The following is an 8,572-nucleotide window of genomic DNA, read 5'->3' on the forward strand; positions in this document are numbered from 1 at the left end:
GATACTCAATAGGGTTTAAATCTGGAGATATGCTTGGCCAGTCCATCACCTTTACCCTCAGCTTCTTTAGCAAGGCAGTTGTTGTCTTGGAGGTGTGTTTTGGATCATTATCATGTTGGAATACTGCCCTGCGGCCCAGGCTCCGAAGCGAGGGGATCATGCTCTGCTTCAGTATGTCACAGTACATGTTGGGATTCATGGTTCTCTCAATGAACTGTAGCTCCCCAGTGCTGGCAGCACTCATGCAGCCCCAGACCATGACACTCCCATCACCATGCTTGACTCCAGGCAAGACACCTCTTGTCTTTGTACTCCTCACCTGGTTGCCACGACACACGCTTGACACCATCTGAACCAAACAAGTTTATCTTGGTCTCATCAGACCACAGGACATGGTTCCAGTAATCCATGTCCTTAGTCTGCTTATCTTCAGAAAACTGTTTGCGGGCTGGAAGAGGCTTCCTTCTGGGACGACAGCCATGCAGACCAATTTGATGCAGTGTGCGGCGTATGGTCTGAACACTGACAGGCTGACCCCCACCCCTTCAACCTCTGCAGCAATGCTGGCAGCACTCATACGTCTATTTCCCAAAGACAACCTCTGGATATGACGCTGAGCATGTGCACTCAACTTCCTTGGTCGACCATGGCAAGGTCTGTTCTAAATGGAACCTGTCCTGTTAAACCACTGTATGGTCTTGGCCACTGTGCTGCAGCTCCGTTTCAGGGTCTTGGCAATCTTCCTATTGTCTTGGCCATCTTTATGTAGAGCAACAATTCTTTTTTTCAGATCCTCAGAGAGTTCTTTGCCATGAGGTGCCATGTTGAACTTCCAGTGACTAGTATGGGAGAGTGAGAGCGATAACACCAAATTTAACACACCTGCTCCCCATTCACATCTGAGACCTTGTAACAATAACGAGTCACATGACACCGGGGAAGGAAAATGGCTAAGTGGGCCCAATTTGAACATTTTCACTTTTGTTGCCAGCGGTTTAGACATTAATGGCTGTGTGTTGAGTTATTTTGAGGGGATGGCAAATTTACACTGTTATACAAGCTGTACACTCACTATTTTTTACATTGTAGAAAAGTGTAAATTCTTCAGTGTTGTCACATGAAAAGATATAATAAAATATTTACAAAAATGTGAGGGGTGTACTCACTTTTGTGAGATACTGTAAGTGAGAACCCACAACAACACTTAAGCAATTAAACACTCAAACAAAATACAAATACATATCAAAATGCATATTTTTATTTTTGCATAATATAAAAAAAATGTATACATAAAACACATATGAAAAAAGGGGGAAAAAGATTCTGAATCATTAATACAGGTGTACCCAAAACAAATATCCAGCCCTCTACACGCTTATTTCAGTTGTAAGTCAAGATAAACAACTGCTCAGTCCCCAAATGGACCGTGTATAATGCTATAAACACATTAATTATTCACAAAGAGGGAGGAGAAGAGGGTCACTGATGAGCTCTATGCGTTTCACAACCAAGGCCGCTTCATCAGGAGAAATATGTATCAGAATCCCCAAAGCGAGACTACTGTAGCATACTGGGACCAACCAAGCCTCCAACATTTACAGCATCCCCTACGTAGTGGTATAAATATACAGTATATCCAGAAAAATACTATAATATGTATATACGGTACATCCCTAAATGCAATATCACCACAAGTTACATAGTTACATAGTTGGTAAGGCTGAAAAAAGACCCAAGCTCATCAAGTCCAATCTGTGCATGTGCTTTTATGTAAATATTACATTGTTTATCCTTGTATGTTGGGGTTTTTTAGGTGCCTATCTAATAGTTTATTGAAATTATCGATGCTCCCTGCTAAAACCACCGCTTGTGGAAGAGACTTCCACATCCTTACCGCTCTTACAGTAAAGAACCCTGCTGCACTTCCGCGCCGAAAAGCTCTGCACACTGCCACCTAGCTGTCACTTCCCGGAAAATTGTCTCCTGCCCTTCCCGGAAGACTGTCTATACTATGTAATACCACATAAACCCAGTCTCTGGAGTCAACAATTACTGCAAATGTATAAATCAAGTACACTAGTAATATCCCATTAAACTATCTAAGTTCCACTGCTGACTGTTTACACCAATATACCTATGGTTTTAAATTCAATAACACCAAAAGTCCAGCAGTACATTAATAGCCCAATCCCCAATCTAATATATAAAAACTTGTATGATAACTACCAAACCCCAGAGACAAGTACTAAGATATACATATAGGATAGAACAAGATATACCTACAGGATGAAACTGTTAAAACCTTAGAATATCAGGAAGACCAGCACTCCCTTATTATGTCCATGTTTTGCTGTAGTGCACTATGTGTACCTTTAATAATTATTATATAATATGATAATTTATTTTTACCATCGTGAATATACAGTATATATATAACATTTGATATATATATATATATATATATATATATATATTTTAACATTCAGAACAAAATAGGCCTAATGACAATTTTCTGGTGGTAGTTCCTTTAAGAATTACATGCACCTAATTCAGGTAAGCATTTGTGCCAGTGTTGGTACCATTACCGACAAGTGCACATTCAAGTAGTTCTTACTACCACCAGTTTAAGCCCTTGGCGCCTCCAGCCTCCTGGCCCTTTAAGAGTTCTAAAAGCTGGGAGGTGGAGGTGCCAAGGGATTAAAGTGGTGTAGGCATTTGGGTCATGTGAGCGATGTGATTGGCTGTCATAGCGGTCACATGATCGGAAAGCTCCTGATTACTAATATGCATCGGGAGCTAACCGATCCCTGCCAGCTACTGTGCTGGGAACATGCAGGGAGGGCGCTTTCAGCACAGTAAGTTGTTTACACAGGGCCACATACATGCGGCTGCTCAGCGTTAAGGTCCACCCACCAAAAGGCCATATATATGCGTGCTGTTGGCACCAACAGGTTAAGAACCTTTCTCTATGGCATGAACAAATTCTCAAAGAATTACCACCAGTTCTCAAGTTAAGAAACTGGCAGTAATTAGGACCAAGGAACAATGGGGTAGCCCCTAGAAGTCACACATCTAGATGTCCTGGAGTGATGGATAGAGTTGCAACCTCAGCCTGGACTCCATCCCTCTGAGTTTAGTCATGGGAATCCCAGGCAGGCGGGCGAGCTGGTGACGGGGAGAGGACACACAGGAAACTACTTGGCGAGTCTGCAGTCCGGGTAGGATGGTTATTGGGGCCTGAGTGGTACACACACATTTCCGAGCCTGAATGGTATACACATTTCCTAGGTCACAGTAATTAAGACCAACTCTGAGTTGACATACAGAGGTAAATCAGTACTCAGAGTGGGCCACACCTGGGCTAAAAGCTAAATATAGACAGGATACAGGTATTTTCCTTACCCAAATGTAGCGCACTACCCCCGTAGGAGCTGCTGGGTAGTTCATTCCTTTTCGCTAGTGTGATTCTGTTACCCCCCTTCCTTGAACTCATGACACAGCTGACAGTCTTAAACAGATAAACGTGAAACTTTATTCTTTTCCTTTGGTGCATAGCTGAAAAGAATGTGCGATATGTACAATCTGTATCCTCAGGAAGTATGAGCTGCCTTTATAATCTTGGTTCCTGTAATGGTAGTTATAACCTTTTCCCTTGGTGAACCAACAGCGCCCCTCTGAAAGACACCTTGGGACTCAGATTTTTAAGAAGTGTTAGGCCTCACCTGCCCATCTTGACTTCCGCAATCCTCCCTGGTCGGTTCAGGAAAAGTCAGAGATAGCCCCGATCTACCGCATCCTCTTGACAGTCACTTCCTGCTCCACATGTTCAGAACCATCCCATACGGTAATGTCTGATCCATGACTCCCGGAGATTCCTTAAATGTCTTTAGCCACCTCCTTTCCCTCATGGCACACTCCTCTCCCCCTGAGGGGAGAGAACCTCAGGCTGCACCAACTTCTACATGATGTCTTCTTCTGCAGATCTCTTCCCATTCACCCGTGGAGCATGTGACCCACAGTTTATATGGGCTTGATAGCCCCTGCCCACTCAAATTAATGATTGGTTCAGGGTAACCCATACAAACTATCTGCATCCTGTTTCCAAACCACCTACCCTCCAGCACCTCTCACTGGAAGAACAGGGCATCACTCTTAACATCATCGTATTCTACAGGTGGTCACAACCCCAGTTCTACTCTGTCACTTCTCCCAACCAAATCAAACCCAGCCAGGCTTAAACCAACAGGGTAATGCACTGGAAATTTTACCTAACACTAACCTTCACTAACTAGTTAGCACACACCTAAGTAGGTGGGCGCTACACAAATATGGGAAATTACTTGTCACTGGGTGGGCGGAGCCTGATGGAGAACTGAGAAACCAGTTTCCCATCAGGCTCGCTTTCATTTTGATTGATAAGGCATGGTAGTGGGTGGATTTGAAAGATAATGGACATAATAGTGGCTATGGATCCACCCACTGCTGTGCACTGTGAATCAAAAGTAAAGCTGACCTGATAGGGAACTAGTCTCAGTTCTATGCCAGGTTTCACTGACCCCAGTACAAAATTCCTCAGTGTGAGGGTTGAAGCAGCCAGGGAGGGAGGGCCCTCAGTGAAAAGCGGTTTGGATTCTTGTAAGGCCTTGTTCACATGGGTGTAATACAGCATACACCCCTTTGAGGGCCGTGTTTGCCTGCACCCGTGCATTCCCATGCAGGAGTCCCATTCATGTCAATTGGGAAGCAGCATCTGCAGGATCGCAGTCGCTGCTCCCAATTTGACAGCCATGTAGATGCACAGCCCCAAGTGCACGCTGTCTGCATTTGTGGCCATACACCAGCACCCGCACAGCTCTCAAATTGTCAGTGGCTGGTTCCCCACTTCTTGGGACTGGACTTGTGGTACAGAGTGCCTAGGGACCCAGCCTGGACTCTTAAAAAAAAAGAGAGATGAGATAGAAGAGAGAAGAGATGTAGAGAGGCCCCGGGAGAAGAGAGCAAGCATTAAATTTGGAGAGAAAGAGAGCGTTTCCTGTATACCATAGCAACTATAAGGTTAGTCACTGGGAGAGAGTCGACATTTGGTAGAGACTGGTACAGGCTCAGTGGTACCAGTTGGCGTGACCACATTTCCAAACTGCCATTCAGGGACACCTCCCAACACCCCCCTCATCCAATACCCTGCCTACCCAAAAAAATGTGATGATGATGATGGTTTGTGTCACCATTTTCTTTATTACTATTCCCTCAGTTGTTCTTCTGTGTCACCTTCATATCCCCTCACTTGTCAGATTCATTACTGTCCCCCATTTGTGTCACCTTGTTCTTTATTATTGTCCCCCACTTGTGTCACCTTCTTCATCAATGTCCCCCACTTGTGTCACCTTCTCCTTCATTACTGTACCCCACTTCTGTAGCCTTCTCCTTTACTACTGTCCCCCACTTGTGTCACCTTCTTCTTCATTACTGCCCCCCACTTGTGTCACCTTCTCCTTCATTACTGTCCCCCACTTGTGTAACCTTCTCCTTCATTACTGTCCCACACTTGTGTCACCTTCTCCTTCATTACTGTCCCTGACTTGTGTCACCTTCTCCTTCATTACTGTTCCCCATTTGTGTCACCTTCTCCTTCATTACTGTATACTATTTCATCCAATCCTCACCTTCTAATATCCCCTCGGGGGTTGGGCTCTGGTGAGTGGTCCACTGGTCCCTCAGACAGTCAGGCCGTGGGTGGGAGGAGGAGGAGAACTCGGGCAGCCGTTGATCTGAGCCAACCAGCAGTGCAGCAGCACACAGACGATCACAGAAGATCACAGGCACCAGTCCCGGCTTGGCCAGCTTCTACAAGTCACTATCTCTGCAATGCCGCCGGGCGGCAGGTAGTGGTGGGCCGTGGGCGCCAGAGATGGAGGTGGGTGGAGACACTGGAGTGAAAAAAAAAATCACACACCAGTGCCTCCTTACTGTCTGCAAGTCACTCCCACTCATGTCGCTGGAGAAGGAGGAGAGGGGTGGAGACAGCTGTGCAGTGCAGCAGTAGGCAAAGGCCTCTCTCCATTCAGCCTCACTCTGAGACTGTGATGTCATTGGTTGCTAGATGCTAAGCAGGGCGGCCCTAGCAACCAGTTTGGGCAATCTAGTTAGAAGGGTGGCTGTGTCCTCTATTTCATTCCGGGACACTGTAATGTCCCGGAATGAAGATGCTCAGGACCAGGGACAGAGATTGCAACTGTGGGAGAGTCCCTCAGTCCCTGGCAATCCGGGACACGTGGGCACCCTAGTACTGGTCCCTAAGGCTTGGGTTCACACTTGTGCAGGTGGTTGCCACTGCAAAAAAGATGCACTGCCCCTCAGGAGATGTGTGGGGGTACCACTGGAAACCGCAGTGCACTATGTGGTTTCCCTGCAGCCACATTTTCTGAAAAGGTGCAGGGACCTTTTCCCTGCATTTTCAGGGGATATAGCAGCCCATTCAAATGAATGCACTGCTGTGCATGAGCAATGTGGCTGCAGGGAAATTGCACAAGTGTGAACATAACCTAAATGCTGCACATCTGGCAAGTGGTGTCTTTTGATGGAGAGCGTGTCTGAAGTGTCCAAGTGTCACCAGTGTAATGATGTCAGCCACAGATTACCAAGACTTAAAGGAGTTGTCAAGCAGATCTCCCTCTGACATCTGCTGGTTGGTCACATGACCTCCTTCTGCCATACAAACAGTACATCAGAGAAAGAGAGTGACGGGCGGTGACCTCTGTTTGGTGAGAAGAAATAAGGTATTTAAAAGATTAATTTAAAAAAATGATAGACACTATATACTACATGTTATCCTAGCAGAGGGGCTGGCAGTGATTGTGAGGAATAATATTTGCTCAGAACGGTGCTAAAAGGGGAGGGGCAGCTCACACACAGAGCTGAAAGGCAGGGAGGGGGGAGAGGACAGGGAAGAGCAGAGAGGAGGGCTGCGGATGATGGAGGCACATAAACTGACCACGGTGTCAGGGCTCAACAGCCGTGATAAACCGTGGACAGTTTACGGGGGGGGCAGAACCAGGCAGGATCAGCCAGGTATTCAGGTGATAGAAGGGGCCAAATAACATAGAACAAGCACTGTGCTGTTATTCAAGCTTTAAGGGAACAGGATACTTTCTTTAGGGTAACAAATACTGTAAAGTGACTGTAAAGGCTTAAGGTTTTTTACCTTCATGCATTCTATGGTGCACTAGCCAAGGGGGAGAAGCCAGGAGCGCTGGTGGGGGACCCAAGAAGAGGAGGATTAAGGCTGCCCTGTGCAAAACCATTACACATAGCAGGCGAGTATAACATGTTTGTTATTTAAAAAAAAAAAAAATTTAATATCACTTTAACTCTGCAAGTGCCACTCGCTTCTAAGTTTGGGAGCCCTGACTTGAAGTGGCTGTAAAGGAATGGGGCCGAGTCCCTCTGTCTGTGTCAATGGACGCGGCAGCGGGACTTGGGAGCAAGCCCACATGGGTGCCCCCATGGAAAGGGGCTTTCCGTGGGGGCACCTGATGAAGAGGAGGAGCCATGAGCGCCGGCGGATTGGGGCTGCTCTGTGCAAAACCATTGCACAGAGCAGGTAAGTACAGGCATGTTTATTATTTTTATTTTAAAAACATTGAAGGTTTACAATCACTTTAATGTGGATTTCACGTGACTGCAGCTCCCTGCCTAAGTTTTGGTAAGTAGCGAGCGCAGAGTGTCCACTAGGGTGCCTAATTCCCACCCACACGCACACACTGACACTTTCAGTGCTGTGTATTTGCTCTATGACACCCAGGGCTGATGTTAGAAATCACTGGGCCCCGTACAGCCTACCTGGAAGGCCCCTCCTCCCAATATATCAAAACAATATTTCCTTAAACAATACACAAAAATCATTATTAGCGGACACAAACATAACAGAGAACCCGTGTGAATTAACCCTTTTTTTTTTAACTGAAATTTAAATGTATAATTTAAAAAAAAATGTTTACATTTTTAAAATGATTTTATTTTTGCACTTTTTTAAAATTATTTATTACAATATTAACATTTTTTTTTACAATTGTTTTTTTTTACAGGACAGGGAAGCCGGCAGTGCCACGGGAGGGTGGGCGCAGCACAGTAACAGGGGGGCACAGAAGTGGGCAGAACTGGGAGGGGGATCGGTGCCGGGGAAGCGCAATTACAGGAATGATACCCTGTGTCTGCGTCTCCACGCGCAGCAACTAAAACTCAGCAGGAGGGAGAGAAACCGGCTTTCAGCTGCTGCAGAGAGCCTTACAGGACATCTTTCTGTAATTGCAGCAGAGAGCCTTACAGGACATCTTTCTGTAATTGCAGCAGAGAGCCTTACAGGACATCTTTCTGTAATTGCCCCTCTGCCTGACCACACCGATTTCTCCTGGTGTTCGGGCCCCCTACAGGAGGACTGGTAGTGTTCGTCCCCAACCCCCCCCCGTTGACATTATTTATGAACTCCTCCTTGTTTTTTTTTTACAAATTATTATTAATCATATTTAGAGATTACGTCTAAAAGTACATTTGACAAATAAAGGAGCATGGGAAA

The sequence above is a fragment of the Aquarana catesbeiana genome, linkage group LG04, assembly GCF_042186555.1.
Source record: "Aquarana catesbeiana isolate 2022-GZ linkage group LG04, ASM4218655v1, whole genome shotgun sequence".
Taxonomy (NCBI): Eukaryota; Metazoa; Chordata; class Amphibia; order Anura; family Ranidae; genus Aquarana; species Aquarana catesbeiana.